This window comes from Elephantulus edwardii, unplaced genomic scaffold, assembly GCF_000299155.1.
Source record: "Elephantulus edwardii isolate Elephantulus edwardi_28Jun2011 unplaced genomic scaffold, EleEdw1.0 scaffold00004, whole genome shotgun sequence".
Lineage (NCBI taxonomy): Eukaryota > Metazoa > Chordata > Mammalia > Macroscelidea > Macroscelididae > Elephantulus > Elephantulus edwardii.
In genome coordinates this window covers 38,711,905-38,728,592 of record NW_006399754.1, presented here as the reverse complement: position 1 = coordinate 38,728,592, position 16,688 = coordinate 38,711,905, and the positions used below count along the sequence as shown (strand labels likewise).

At 46.2% G+C, this 16,688-nt stretch overlaps 1 pseudogene; it reads left to right on the top strand.

Moving 5' to 3' along the window:
* The first annotated feature begins 876 nt into the window (after nt 1–876).
* On the top strand, nt 877–1,212 carry LOC102870845 (annotated as a pseudogene).
* The last annotated feature ends 15,476 nt before the right edge of the window (nt 1,213–16,688 follow it).

The window sequence follows — 16,688 nt, the reverse complement described above, 5'->3', positions numbered from 1 at the left end:
TCCATCCATCCATCCATCCATCCTCCATCCATCCATCCTCCATCCATCCATCCATCCATCCATCCCAGGTCTGGAGTGCAGCTGGGACAGAGACATCAGTGACTGTGTCTCAGCCCACACCATTGAGGAGCTTACTTTTAATTTGCTGACCCTTCACTTTTCCACACACAATGTTGTTCTCCAGGGACTGGCTTTCACTGACAACATGCTCAAATAGATGACATGGAGTAGCCTTACCTCCAATGGGCCCCTTGGTGTACTTCCTCCCAGACAGGCCTGTTGCTCTTTTGCCAGCTCCTGGGATATTTGGTTCTCTTCACCAGCCCCACAATTCAAAGGCTTCGATAAAGCAATTAAAAATAGTATCCCTTGGGTCAGATGCACCTTAGTCTTTAGACTGGCGCCTTGCTGTTTAAAGAGGTTCCCAGCAGCTCGTTTCACAACACAATACACTGTTTACTTTTTTGACTCTACCCTCCGTGAGTGTTGACTGTGGATCTACATAAATGAATCTGTGATGATCTCTCCATTGTTCTGTTGGTCGGTCAGGCTGTGAGAACTATTTTCTTTAGGTGACACATACTCTGAGGACAGCCCAGTGAATTCTTCAGTGTGGTTGTTCTTGTCATTGACTTTGACTATCATCATGTGACTGGGTAGGACAATACAAATATGGGGTGTTTGTGCGTCCATGTAGGAGCAAGATAGCCTGTTAATAATGTAAATAAAGGCCCCAATCACTGAGGCACACCGCCAAGGACTCAGCTGCCTCCCCCTTGAGCCCCCTCGCTTCCAGACGCTCCGTCCCCCCTGCCCGCCTTCTCCCGCCACCGCCTTCTGCAGGCCGTTTCCACTGAGGAAAAGAAATCATATCATATGTCCGCTACCAAGAACCTCCACTCTTTGGACCCCTTTGCTGATGCAAGTAAGGGTGATGACTTGCTTCCTGCTGGGACTGAGGATTATATAAGAATTCAACAGAGAAACGGCAGGAAGACCCTTACAACTGTCCAAGGGATCACTGATGATTACGATAAAAAGAAACTAGTGAAGGCGTTTAAGAAGAAGTTTGCCTGCAATGGTCCTGTGCTTGAGCATCCAGAATATGGAGAAGTAATTCAGCTACAGGGTGACCAACACAAGAACATGTGCCAGTTCCGTGTAGAGACTGGACTGGCTGAGGACGACCAGCTGAAGGCTCATGGGTTTTAAGTGCTCGTGGCTCACTGAAGCTTAAGTGAGCATTTCCTTGCAATGAGTAGAAAATTTCCCTTCTGTCCCTTGTCACAAGTTTAAAACTTCACAGCTTGTATAATGTAACCATTTGGGGTCCACTTTTAACATGGACTAGTGTAACACTTTCATGCAATAAACTGAAAAAAGCAAAAAAAAAAATAATGTAAATGAAACAAGAAAGAGCTTTGGGTGGGAAATAAGGTATATAGACTGCTAATGAGTGCACAGGTCAGCTTTGCCACCCAGCAAGGTTAGTAGAGTTGGTTCAGAGGCACAAACCAGTCACCTCTCTGCCATCAAAGAGGAAAAAGGCAACTGGACAGCATGTCCTTTGGGCCAGAGGTTCTTGCATGAGATAGAATGACACTAAGACAAACAGCAACAGCAGAAGCAGCAAAGGTCATAGAGGCAGAGACATGTGTGAAGTGCAGCTGAATAGAAGTGGGGCCCCACAGAGTCTTTACCCCACAGAGCCTCCATCCACAACCTTCACCTCACTGAGCCTTCACGTCTCAGCCTCCACCCCACAGCCTCCACCCCACAGCCTCCACCCCACAGCCTCCACCCCACAGAGCCTTCACCTCACAGCCTCCACCCAGGCTGACAGTTGGAGATGTGGGACACTGAGGTTGGCATCATTGGAAGAGTTTGGTAACTGGCCCTGAACTAGGAGGCTGAAGGACAGAAGGACAGCAGCCTGTGAGCACGCCTGAGAAGAAACAGACTGGCCCAAGAATTTCATCCTGAGTGTTTCTGACCTAAACTGTAATCTGTTACTTCTCTAAATAAATTCTGTAACTGAGAGAACAGCCTGTGAGTTCCATGTGGCCATTCCAACAACTCTGGTGGTCCAGTGCTAAGGAATTATGCTGCCAACCCAACAGCAAGAATTTCAAATCCATCAGCTGCTCTGTAGTAGAAAGATGGGCAATCTCCTCCTGTACAACTTACAGCCCTGAAAAGCTGCTGGAGAGTCAGCCATGACTCAGTTACAACTGGGCAGCACATCAAATCAACATTCACGTAGGAAGCACAGCGTGCAGAGCTGCGACATCTAGAGGTGTGGCACCTGGTGGCACAGATCATGAGGAGTGGCACTAACCCACAGATTTACTCCTCTGTCACCTTGAATTCACCAGTGGCTCCATGGAGAAAAGGTGGGCAATATTCCCCCATGCATTTCACAGTATCTGGAAACTTGCTGGAGGGCCAGCTATGAGTCGGTTCCAGTTGACAGCACACCACAGCAGCGAAGCTGGAGAAGCTGTGTGGGTGCTAGAAGGGATAGAAGTCATGGAGTGTGGGTGCATCTGACCTCATAGGAATTGGTGCTGTGGATGTAGTTGATGGGAAGTATTCCCCTGTAAAGTCGTGGAGGTCAGGCACTGCTGTCCCCATGCCAGTTACACTGCTTTTACAGAGAGAGAATTCCATCCAGAGCATTTGGTAAAGGGCTCAAACCTGCCTGTAGTCAGGAAGGTGACACAGGGCTGAAAGCATTTTGTTCCACTGTCCTTAAAGTCACCATGAGCCTGGGCCAACCTGACAAAAAAGGATAAAAATATCATTGCTGGTGTCAAAAGGATCTTGGCTAAAAGCAGAAAATAGCAGAAAGATGTTTACTTGTGTTTTATTAGCAATGCAAAGGCATTTAACTATGTGAACCGTAACAAATAATAGGTAACATTGTGAAGGATGAGGATCCCAGAGCCCTGAATTGTTGTGTTGTTAAGGGTGCCTTGATCAAAATGACTTCTCTAGCCATTGACTTTGCCGTGTGGATGGGTAAGAATATGTGAATAGACGGTGTTAGCCCGTCCACTAAGGGACTGGCTGGTATTGCCACTAAACTGAGCAAAGTCAGTGGCAGATTCTGAGAGTCTCTTCACAGCAGAGAAGCAGGCACACACTGCACGTTTTTCAGGATCAGAGATTCTTGCATCAGCTACAGCAATGGCCAAAGCAGAGGGCCAGAGGCCCAGTATGAGATGGAGCTGACCTTGGGGTTTCTCCCCATGGAGGAATCAGAGCTAAGAACCTTTGCCCAAGTTTGTTGGAGGACTTGTGGGGGGCGGGGGGTGGGGGAGCCGTTTTTACTTTTGGTAGCAATGGCCTAAAGTCATGGAGCCAGAGGCTGAGGGGCCTGCGAGCACATTTTGGAAGCTGTCCTAGGTGATCATATCTTGCTGCCAAGAAGAATGATAGACTTTTTACTTCTCTAATATGATTCTATGTGGTCTGTGAGCTATTACAATGGATTTTGAAACCACTAGAGCACAGTAAGATTGGTGTTGGAATTAATAGAAAGGGGTGCAGGACCATGGGAGATGTGTGAGTTAGTTTTTTGTGGTGGTTATTGCTGGCAGGGACAGTTCCCCTTTGTGAGGTTTCTGGAGGTTACCCTCCTTGGTCTGTACTTCTTTTACAATTGTTTTTATACTAAATCTATATATAGAACAAAAAGTTGTTGTCTGAACAGAACAAGGGTTTAAATTGGGAAAGGTGTGTGTCAAGGCTGTATTGTTTCTCCATACTTATTCAATCTGTACACTGAGGAATCATTCAAGAAGCTTGAAAATATGAGGAAGAATGTGGCATCAGGATTGGAGAAAAACTCATTAACAAGCTGCGTAATGCAGATGACACAACCTTACTTCCTGAAAGTGAAGAGAATTTGAAGCACTTGCTGCAAAAGATCAAAGACTACAGCCTTCAGTATGGATGATATCTCAACATCAAGAAAACAAAAATTCTCATCACTGGACCAATAGAATATTGTGATAGTTGGAGAAAACATTGGATTTGTTAAGGATTTTGTTTTTCTTGAATCCAAATAATTCTTTATGGTAGCAGCATTCAAGAAATCAAAAGACATATTACATTGAGAAAATCTTCTGTCAAGGACCTCTCTAAAAGTGCTAAAGAGCAAGGATGTCAGTTTAAAGACTAAGGTGGACCTGATTTAAGCCATGGTCTTTTCAATTATTTCCTGTATCTCTGGAAGTTGGGCAATGAATAAAGATGTCTCCATCACAGGGTGACTCCTGGTGGGATTTACTGGAAGTAAATTCTCCCTGAGAACATTTTGAAACTTTGATGAGCTTGTCAGTTAAGCATTGTCTCCAACGGCCCAGATTTGCCAAGATGGTGCTGCAGGGCCCAGCCACTGACCTGCTGACATTGCTGTGGGAGAGACTGTGGGACAGGTGACCCGGCCAGTGCCCTCCCTGAAGATGGACAATTTTTTTTTACTGTTTTTTTCCCCCCTACTAATGTGTTTATAAAATTCAAATACATTGTTTTCAAGAACAAATTCTTTCAATTTTCCTCAACCCTGCTCATCAAACTGTACAATCCCACGATTAATTCCCACCTCCCCCTGCACATCCTCATCCCTCTGCTTCCAACCTCTCCCACCCCTCTTGGATCCTTATACTTATTCAACAGTAATGGTTTTATACAATATTTATCCTTGTGGGACTGAGTTCATGCAGCATAATGCTCTCCAGACCCTCCCAAGTTAGGTAATAATTTATAAAGTTATTTCTCCTGTGTGCTGTATAGTACTCCATTGTGTGACTGTACCATGATTTCTCAATCTATGCGTTTGTGGTTGGACATTTGGGCTGTTTCCATGTTCTTGCAATGGTGAATAATGCTCCTATGAACATTGGTGTACAAATCTCAGTTTGTGCCTCAGTTCAGGATATATTCCAAGTAGTGGAATAGCTGGGTCATGTGGAATTTCTATGTTCAGCTTTTTTGAGGAAGCACCAAACTGCCTTCCAGAGTGGTTGTACCATTTTACAATCCCACCAACAATTTCGAGGGAGACTTACGAGGCTGAAATCCATTAACTGTTGAGGTTTGCCTTCCCACTCTGCCTAGTGACCCTTCCTTCTGTTGATATAGTAATGGGGCTCTCTCACTTTGTACCAAAGATGGCCTTCTCAGAGAAAATGAAGGAAACCTTTAACTGTTTCGAGCATTAACTGAATCACTACTGGGTTCATTCTGAATCACAGACCTTTTTGTTTTCTCCTTCCCATCCCTCTCCCCACGATTTGCAGAATCAGTCTTTCCCCTAAGATGGTTGGGACAGGGGAGGCCAGCATTTAGCTAACACAGGCATCCCAAGTCCTGGAACATACCCCACAGGTGTTCTCTTAACAAACTTGAACTAAGAGCTTTCAACAGGGAGCTCTCATGGCCTAGTGGCAAGGGCTGTACCATCAACTCAAAGGCACACGGTTTCATCTACCAGCTGCTTCCAGGAGAAAGATGGGCCATCTTTATAAGGTTGTCGAAACCTCAGAGGTTCTATCTTGCTGACTTTCTGATCCTACCCGAGTATATCTCTGTGGCCCAGGAAATACTGTCGACCCTCTAAACCCAGCTTCATGACCCACCCCAGGAGGGAGTTGAGAGCTGAAACATGATGTGGTGGGTAAATGGGAAATGGCCCCACGGCCTTGCGGCCGCTGTGACTGCCCCTGCCCGGCCATGGAGCGGATCAAGGCCTTCTTCTCCTCTGTGCTCTGACGCGACAATGAGCTTCAGCCCACACTCAACAACGTGAACCTTTTCAATGAAGCGTCTTGCCTCTATATTCAACTAGTGTGTGCACTTGCCTTTGCTTTCTACTCACCTAGTGTTGCTCTGGGCTTCAGAGGGAGTTTGGATCTGTCATCCGGTGGCCCAGATGGGAAAGGTAGGGCCTCTCCTCACTGCAGTTCAGAAACAACAGAGCTGGGGCCTGAGCCTCCTCCCTCCACCGTGTGACGGAGGGGAACCTACCCCCTCCCTCCTTCTCTCCTTTCAGCCTTGGTACAGGAGGCAGCAGCGGCTGTGCAGGTAGGTCCTCAGAACTTGGAGAGAGGAACCACCTTTGTGGGACCCGCTTCTTCTCCTCTCTCAGCAATCCATAAAGAGTCCTTCTGATCCTGGCCTCTTCTCTGGAGCCACCTATTTAAACACAGACTTCGATTATTCCACTTATGTTGTTGTAAGCGGACAAGTCGGAATCGACCCACAGCTGACTCTTTAGCAGGCTTCCAGAGGCAGTTAACCACACAAAAGGAAATTGCCCGACATTGATATTCTTCCGCTGAGCAGTTGTTGGCCTCAAACTGTGTGTCTTCAGGATTGCAGTGCAAGTTTTTACGTCTAGGCCACCAAAGTTCCCTCATACAAGTTCTAAAATCCAGTTCTAGTTAGAGGTTCATTCTCTAGAACTCAGAGTCCTACCCCAGTCTCTACACAGGGACACCTAACTGGAGACGTGAGGCTTCCTTCTGCCAGAGAGAGAGAGAGGGCAAAGGGGGCAGCTTTCAAACTCCTTCAACCTTTTTATTGAACAGTTGGCTCAAGAGTTCAGTTAAGTCTGTTGGTTCATCTACCCCATTGGGATGCCTTCTAAAAAAATCTTTTAACATTTACAGCTAGAGGGCATTATTAAGCCCCACAAACAAGATTTTCAGCTTGGTCTTGATTGTAATTAGACAGTAATCTCAATGGCCACCTGTGGGTACCATAGCACACTTACTAATCTAGATAATTTCTGTCCATGGTCTCATAGGTGAGTAGGTGTCCCCTACATTGCTGTCAGGCCTTCTTTGCATTCAAGATACAACCCACCTGTGGTGTCAGTGAATTATTTTTAAAATTGGCTTTTCTATTTATTGCATTAACCCCTGCTGGATAAATCGTATCCAGCTACTTTAACTGCAGACACATGTATTGCAAATGACCATCTACAGCTGCAAGACCAATATAAACAGCATTTGCCACACTGTGGAGAGACTCTGGAGAGACTGTGGCAAAAAGACAGAACCCTGGGGATGGTTTTGCTTCTGGATTACTGAGTGAAGAGGTTGTTGATGAGTCTTCCTCCGATTCTGATGCCACATTCTTCTTCATCGAGTCCAGCTTCACAAAGAATTTGCTCAACTTACAGATTGACTAGGTATGGAGAAAGGATGCTGATACACTCTTCATGCAGTGTTTCCTTGTTTTGTTTGGACACCAGCCTCCTGTTCTGGGTACAGACTTCATATTAGCACAATGAAGTTCTCTCGGATTCCCATTCTTCTCAATGTCAGCCATAACTTGTCCTGACCCACACAGTCAGATGTCTTTGCATATTCAATAAAGCACAAATAGACATATTTTCGGCATTCTTTGCTTTCAACCAGGATCCATCTGACAACAGCAATGATATCTCTACAGCTTCTTCTAAATTCACCTTAAACTTCTGGTAGTTCTTGTCAATATACTGTTCCGGCCATTTTTTTTTTAATTATCCTCAGTAATATTTCGCTTTATTATTGTTGTTGTTGTTGTGCCAGAGTTGTCTGTGACTCAAAGCAACTCTGTGAACAGCAGCTCTGAAGCCTGCCCTGACACACCTACCCCCACTGCCCCCGTTACTGTATCAATCCATCCCGTCTGGGGGTCTTCCTCTGCTGCACTGTCCTTTCACAAGGACTGAAATCTCCTGGCCACGTGCCCAAAGGTGTGAGACAGAGCTTTAAACTCTTAGCTTCCAAGGGCAAACTTGGCTTCACCCTCTCCATGACAGACCCATTTGTGCTGTTGGAGGTCTTAGTGGTTCAATACTCTTCTCCAGCACCATAGCTTGAAGGCATTGATTCTTCTTTTGACATGCTTAATCATCATCCAGATATTAAAGAAATTGCTTGATAATTTCCACAATCTGTTGGATCACCTTTCTTTGGAATGGGGACAAATGTGGACCTCTTCTAGTCAGTCGGCCAGGCAGCTGTCCTCCAGATTTCCTGACATAGCCTGGTGGCAAGTCCAGGGCTGTGTCTGTTAATTGAAACATGTCAGTTGATATTCCATTGATTCCTGGGGCCTTGTTTTTGCCAATGCCTTCAGCGCAGCTTCAACTTTATCTTTCATTACCATTGGCTTTTTTTCATATGGTATTGACTGAAATGTTTCAGTTGCCACTGTTTCTTTCTCTTTAGATCAAGAACAGGCTTACTGAGGTGAGTAGTGCTATTGTCATTAGTGTTAGGTGTCACCAAGTTGAGTGTGACTCCTAAAGGCCCATGAACAGCAGACCTGAACCGTGTCCTACTGTGTGCCATCCTCAATGCCTGACCACTCAAGCCCTTGGCTACAGACACTGTGGCAATTGACACGGTTAAGATCTTCCTCTCCTTCGCCACCCCTCCACTTTTCCAAGCAAGACATCTCTCTTCAAGGAGTGACCTCTCTTAGCACTTGCCCAGTGGGTAAGATGAAGTGTCATCATCTTTGCCTCCAAGGAGCAATCTGGCTGCACCTTCTCTAAAACCTATATTTCTTCTTTTGGCAGTCCTTGGGATATTCAGTACTCTTCTTTAAAAAGACATCAATTCTCCTTCTGGCATCATTAACCCAGCTCTCAGATGCATAGGAAGTGACTGAAAAGACCATGGCCTGAAGAGACACACCTTAGTCCTCACACTGACATCATTGCTCCTCAGTAATTTGGAAACATCCCTGATTGCAGACTTTCCCAGTACAATACATCTGATCTCCTGACTGCTGGTACCAAGAGCGTTGATTGAACATCCAAGTAAGATACAAAGATTGAAGTTGTCAACACTTTCTTTTTTTTTTTTTTGAGATTGTTTTTATCACACCATTTACAAAATTCAAATACATTGTTTTCTAGAACATGATGTTGGTTATCAGTTCAGTGGCAAAGATTTTTGTTTTTTTTTTATGTTGAGATGCAATCCATAAAAGCTCTAGTCTTTTATCTTCTGCAGCAAATATTTCAAGTCTCCGCTTTGAGCAATCAAGCTTGTGTCATTTGCATAACTCGGGTTGTTGATGCGTCTCCTTCTGATCCTGATACCACATTCTTCTTCATAACGTCCGGGTTTTTAATGATTCACTCAGCATACAGATTGACTAGGTATGGAGAAAGGATGCAAACCTTGATGTATATCTTACTTTATTTTAAACTAGGCAGTGCTGCCTTGCTTTGTTTGGACTCTAGCCTCCTGGTCTAGGTATACGTTGCACATGAACACAATCAGGTGCTCTGGGATTCCCACTCTTCTCCAGGTTAGCCATAATTTTTTGTGATCACACAGTCAGATGCCTTTGTGTAGTCAAAGCTTAAGTGGAGACTCTTCTCATATTCTCGGCTTTCAGCCAAGAGCCAGGTAGTAACATCCTTGACGCCACAGTGCGGGCAGTATTCCTCAGAACAGGCTTATGAGGCAAGCAATATCAGTTGGGGTGGGGTTGTAGAATTTCCTAAAACAATCAATAGACCTAGGATGTGAACAGTATCAGTGAGGTGAGGGGCAGAATTCCTTAGAACAATCCATTGCCCAAGCCTGAAGGCTCAGCATTTGTCCAGGGAAGCAGCTCAGAAGGTAGGTGAGGTGAGGAAGAGGCCAGACTGGAAATACAAATCATTGTTACTATGCCCAGCTTCTAACAATGTAATGAAATGAATGTGTATCAAGTGCTGGATGCAAAGTCAGTTTGCTGGCTTTTCACTCAAATTACAATAAAGTTTAAAAAAATTAAGTCTTGAGCCTCTGATGAAAAGTGCGATTGTGTTCAAGGAGTGGTGGTGGGGCAGGTGAGAGGAGGTTGTGACGTGAGCCCCCAGCCCCCCAGGCAGGCTAAAGTCTGGAAGGTCAGCTGATGTGTCTTACCCAGCTCTATGCCATCCTGTGATTAATGATGGAGAATTGATTGCTGATTGGCTCGATTACTGGTAACTTTGATTGTTTGATGATAGATAACAGATTGCTGATCTGCTGATTGGTTTGATTGATAATTATTTAGGTCCTTATCACTCAGGGGCTTTCATTCGTGATTCCCCATCCCCCCTTCAGATTTAAAAGACCAAAGGCATGAATACGGGAGTGGATCCTGAGTTGTCAAGGCCCCACCTGGCCCCAAGCCTGCCAACTGTTCTTCACGGAGCACCTGGTGGATTCGAACCACCAAGCTTTCACTCAGCAGCCCAGCACACACTGAATCGCTCCACCATCATGCTGCAGGGCAACGTCTTAGCCTGAGGTTCACTGGATGGCATGTGGGCCAGGAATCCAACCTGCATCTTGCACATGGAAGGAAAAAACTCCACGCTTTCATCCCTGAATGCGCAAAGGTGGAGCAGGGCGGACATGCAGATGGATGAAAGGAAAGGGGCTCCCCAAAGGCAGTGGTCAGCAGAGACCCCGAGTGGATGCCAGGTCTGCAGGTGTTGCAAGGCTGAGACACCTTAGGAACAGGAGGCCAGGACTGTCCTCTGGGTAAGTTTGAACTTCCAATCTTTGCGGGGCTCACTCCATAGGGAGTTTTGCTGCTAATGCCAAGGGGCCTCTCTGGTGATTTTACTGCATCAGCTGCTCCATGTGAGAAAGATGGGCAATCTCCTCCCACACGATTTACAAATGCCTGTGGGTCAGCTCGGGGCAGGTGTCGCCAGGGCCCGGTCAGCTTCACCTGTTACCTGTTGCAAGCAAGTGGGTTTCAGCTAAAAGTCCTGAGTGGGGCGTGGCATTCACTCGGCTGCGGGCAGGTCAGAATTGGAACCTTTCAGCCAAATTGGGCGAGGTAGTTGTAGCATTTTCCTTCTATAAAGATTCTAAAAAATAAAAATGAAAATGAAGTCTGAGGCATCCATTCCAACATATGGCTGTTGGGTGCAGTGGGGCTGCCGAAGTGACGGTGTAGAAGTTCCAAGGTTGATATCTTTATGGGGGTGCTGGTGGGTTCTACCTGGTGGGCTCTGTACTATCTTTATGGGGGTGCTGATTGGTTCTACCTGATGGGCTCTGCACTCCCAGACAGGGCTTAACCCCCTGGACAGGACACCAGTGTGTGTTTAGGAACAGGCCAGGGGTTAACCACAAAGGTCCACCTGTGGCCCCCACAGACTCAAAGCTCTATCTCACCCTTCACAGACAGCCCTCTGGGGATGCTTGGGGCCCAGTCACTAGTAGTATGGGCACAAAGGGAAGCCCTCTCTGCCCCCAGATCCATGAGGACAGCTCTGAGGGCCTGGTCCCTCTCCCTGTCGGGACAGGGGTGGCTGGCTTGTGGGACCAGGAGCGAGGCCTCTTGTTCTCATTCGTGGTATCCTCAGAGTCTCCCTGTGAGCCTCCTTTGTTTTTGTTTCTGAGCTCTTGTTCCTCCCCAGTGTAACATTAAAATGGAAACACGTGGACGAAAGGCTGGCCACTTCATTTAGTCAGCTGCATCTACTTATTCAATTAAACTGAAAGGCTCGTTTACAAACTTTCAGAAACAAGTCTGTGGTGAGGCTGTATAAACAAGCTTTGATTTCTTTCTTCCTTCACGGCTTTGCGCACGCGCTCTTGCTAACGACCTTCCTTAGGTAAAAGCCGGGATGTGCGTGCACGCGTGTAGATGCTTGCGCGTGCACGTAGACATTTTTTTTTCTTTCTGGAAGTTTCTCCTCATCTTCTGTTTGAGAGACAAAAATAAACAGGTCTTGAACAGAAACAGAGTTTGCAGGAGAAAGACTTCCAAAAGCTGTCAGTTACTGTTCATGAACAGCAGCCACTTAAATGAAGGGCTTTAGGATCAAGCTCGCTTAGAACAGTCTACAGAAACACACACCGGACTACCAAGACTCCTCGCACAGTCCTCAGTTGATTTTGAAGGGCAAGCCAGGCGAGTTTGGAAAACAGAGAAAGGCACATTAATTCCGGGTGGTCAACCTGCCGACGCTTTGTTCCTGGGAACTAAAACGAGACAAGTTGGTGAACTCAGCAAACCTCTGGATGAGATTCGGTTTCCTCCCTCCGTCTCACGTGCTTGGGGCCTGTTGCCAGGAAGGGCCATTCCTTGGAGAGGGATCTCATGCTTGTGAAGGTTAGAGGGTCAAAAAAGAGAGGAAGACCCAGTAACAGCAGCCATGAGCTCGAGTGGCTGAGACTGTGAGGACGGCACAGCATCACCTTGTGTCGTACTTAACTGGAGGGCAGCTAACACCACCATGACTTCACAACTGGAGCCCTGGTGACACAGTGACTAACGCTCACCCCGTCTCCCCAGTGCCCCCCCTTCCCAGCCTCTCTCTTGGGCAGTATATTTACTCTTTCTACCTCTGGCTTTCTGGGCCTCCTTCGTGAGCTGAGTGGGCTCAGAGCCTTGGGCAGGCCTGGGGGTTGGTGCTGTGCTTTGGTGCACTTTGCAAATGTTGTGTGTCTACACATGACAGGCCTGTGACACACCTGTGTCTTCTGGCACCATCACCGCCATCTCCCAAGCAGCCCCCGCTCACTTCCAGTCTTGGGGTCCCGCTTTCTTAGCAGCCCATACTCATATCTTGGGGCCCCTGAGAAATTTTGGCCATTCTCACAACTGCACAGGCTTTTGCAGCATGTTGTCACAAACTTACAAGACCACGATCTAGTGTTAACACAACTTTCAGATGCACTGAGAAATGAGAAAACCTGAAAAACAACTCATATGGCTCATTTTATTCAAATATCTGCTTCATCCCATCTTTCTGGGGTCCAATCAGCTACATCTTTAAGATGTGCTTGATGTATGTGATGAGTATGTGATACATGTAATGTGTGTGCTGTGAGTGGGGTGTACGTGATGGGTGATATGTATGATTGTGTGATGTATGTGTGAGATATAATGTGTGTGGTGTATGTGTGATGTATATGATGTGTGTAATGTGATGTATGTAGTGTGTGATGCATATAATATATGTGATATGTATGCTGTATGTGACGTGTGATTGTGTGATGTGTGAGATATATTTAATATGTGTGATGTATATGATGTGTGAGATATTTTTAATATGTGTGATGTATATAATGTGTATAATGTGATAGATATAGTGTGTGTTGTGTGTGATGCATGTAATATATGTGATATGTGTGATGTGCATATGATGTGATGTAAATGTGATGTGAATGGAATATATTTATGTGATGTGATGTATATATGACGTGTATGTGCTATGTGTGTGATAGATGATACTTGATGTGTGTGGGGTGTGTGTCATGTGTCCATGATGTGATGTGTGTGATATGTGATGTTTGTGTCATGTGTGAGGTATGTGATGTGTGGTGTTTGTGTGGTGTATGTCTGAAGTGTGCTCTGTGTGGAATGTGTGTGAGATGTGTATTATGTGATGTGTGTGTATGATGTGTGCAATGTCATGTGTGTATATGAGGTGCATGTGATGTGTGATATTTTTGTGATGTGAGATTTGTGTGGTGCATATGTGTGTGATATGTGATGGATGTGAGATGTATGTGGTGTGATGCTTCTGTATAATATATGTGGTGTGTGTGATATTTGTGTGGAGTAGATGTGTGTAATGTGTGTTTTGCAATGTGTAAGATGAATGTGAGAAATGTGTGTTGTGTGATGTTTGTGTATGTGTGTCTGATGTGTGTTGTGTTATATTTGTGTGTAAGGTGTGTGCATGCGATGTGAGATGTGTATGATATGTAATGTTTATGTGTGATGTGTGTGGTGGATATGTGATGTGTGTGTGATTGGTGTGAGATGTGTGAAGCTTGTGTGATGGATGTGAGGTATGTGATATGTATGTTAGATGTGAGATGTGTGTGATGGATGTGAGATGGGTATGCATGCATGTGTACATCTTGCTTCTCCATCAGTCCAAGTTTTATTCTAGTGGTAGTACATGTCAGTCTGTTCTTTTTTCTGGTGGGGAAATGCAGGATGAATTTTTGTATAGGAAGAAAAGAGCCTTGCAACCCTGGACAGCCCTGTCCATGTCCGGGGTGAGGAGAGAGATGAGCATCTTCTAGCATGTGGATGCGGTTTAAGAGTCAAGGGACTGTTTTGCATGTCTAGGTCCCTGGTGGTAAGGAGTCATGCCACCAGGTTAAGGGCAGATCACTCAAATCCATTAGTTGCTCTGTGGTAGAAAATGGGCAATCTCTTCCCGTGAAGTGTACAGCCTCTGATCATCAGTGGAGGGTTTGCCATGAATCAGTTTCAACTTGATGGTAATGAATTCTAGTTGTTGTATGTTATGTGCAATTGAGTTGCATACGCTCATGGAGACTCTGAACAACAGATCTGAGTCCTGTCCCGTCCTGTGCCATCCTTACAATCTCTGACACACTTGAGCCCATTGCTGCAGTCATCATGTCAAGTCATCTGCCTGATAGTCTTCCTCTCTTTTGCTGACCCTCTATCCAAGCATGATGTCCCTCTCCAAGGAATAGCCTGTCCTAGAAACACGCCCCAAGTGTGCGGGAAGCTGCTTTGCTGTCCTTGACCAGAGATTCTCTAAGGTCTCAGTCACTCTCCTTGGCTTCGCCATCGTCCCCTCCCACAGGTGCTCCATTTTACTCCATCAGACACAGTTTATGCGTACAGTTGCCATTTTGAGGTTTTTAAGGGTATTTGCAACTAAAAAGTCATTGTGCTGTTATTTTGTAATCATTGGTTTTGTTTTCCATGCACCAATCATCTTGTTCCCAGCCCTTGCATTCTAATTACTGGTGATGATGAATGCATTTTAATTTATTTCAGACCTGAAATTGTTAAAAATACTCAACTACACTCCTCTCTGGCACTCAAGTGCACCAGTGCCTCCGAGAAAAAGATACACAATATCTTCATCACAACCTTGACAGGCTGCATTGGGACAGTTCTGAGCCAACTAGAACTCAGCAGCAATGAGTTGGAATTGGAGTGTAACCCTGGATACTAGTTTATGCACCTGTTCTCGTATATGGGTGATTTCCTGTCACAGACAATACTGGGCCCTGGGACAGATCTTTAAGTGTTCTTTTTGATGATGATTGAAATGCCATCCCTTATCAATTTTTATTCCTGATGTAGTAAGTAGATGACATTAATGTCAGACTTAAATGATCAGTATCAGTCCAGTTCAGGTAGGATACCATATCCTAAAATGTCCATCTTCTAGGATGTCCACCTTCTAGAACGTCTATTTTCTAGTATACTATCTCCTAGGATGCCATCTTCTGGGATGTCCATCTTCTGGGTACCATCTCCTAAGATACACATCTCCATGCATTTCCTTGGAACAGCTCTCCATTTTCCAAGACTGAGTCCTCGTACATTGTGTATTCCAATTATCAATAGCTGCAGCTGCCTCTTCTAACTGGGAGTCTTGCCACATCAATACACGAAAGTCCTTCTCTGGGGGAAAGCTCTCCTTCATCCGTGGCATGACCATGGACTCTGAGGAAGCAGCTCTCCTCTAGCTCCGTTTTGTTGTTGTGTAGTATTGAGTTGGAGCGAAGCCATGGCTGACACCCCCCCCCAACCCCGGAGGTTTTCAGAAGCAGAGGATCACTTATCTTTCTCCCTCAGAGTAGGTGGGTTTGAACTGTGTACCCTTCAGCTGGCAGCACAGTTCCTTGCCATTAAGCTGCCAGTTCTCCCTCCCAACCTGAAGGGCTCATCTTCTACGTTGTAGCCAATAATATTCTGCTGTTGTCCACCCAATTTTCAAGTCTGTTATTTCAGAAGTGGATGGCCAATTGTTTCTTTGTCATAGTTTGGAGCAGGAAGGGGTTGGTGAGTGGACTGGGGAGGGTTAGTGAGAGGGGTCTGGGAATGGCCTTGGGGAGGCCTCAGGGAAGACAGGCACAGAGTAGGAAGAGGAGGTGCAGAGACAAGGTTCCAGATCTAATTCCAGCCTTCCTCCTGGACCAGCACCACCCTCTCGTGGCTATCCCTGCCCCTTGGCCCTCCCCTCCTAGCTTTCCCCCTGAATTCATGGAACCTGGTTTCCCTTCCCAAAAGCCACACAGGAGAGCTGGACCAGTCCTGGAGCCTGACCAGTGGGAGAGGCAGTTCTGGTGATCAGTGTCATGTACTGTTGATGACTGTCCCTGACTAGACAGCCCCGGCCCCAGCCCAGATCCAGTCCTTGACCTTGACCTCAGGTTGGCAGCCTCACCAGGAACCAGGCCACCAGCGTCCTCTGTGTGCTGTCTGTGGGCTGTGGTCACTGACACTCGCCCTGCTATTGGAGGGCTGCGGCTGTTCAGTGTCTTCCAGCCTCATTTGCCTAACTGGACCCCATTCATGATGCGCAGTTGCCCTCATGGTCCACAGCATTGTGTAGAGTTTAGTTTACATCAAGGAAATTGCACCGTCCACTGTGACGACTGTACGTCCCACAGTCCAGGGCAGGTGGCAGGTGGGAGGTGTCTACCCGATTGGGACTCACAGTGACTCCTTGACTGAGTGGAACTGACCATGGGGTTCTGGGGTTCTCCTCTTTAAGGGAGCAGATAACTAGGCCTTTGTAAGCAGCTGAGTGCTCACCCATTGCCCACAAAGGGTCTACACCTCAGGAACCAGAGGACAGACGAGGGGAGGGCAGGAGAGGAAAGGCTCTGTAGACTAGCCACTTCTATCCCAAACAGGAGCCACGCCTCACTGGCCAGCCCTGGGGCCAC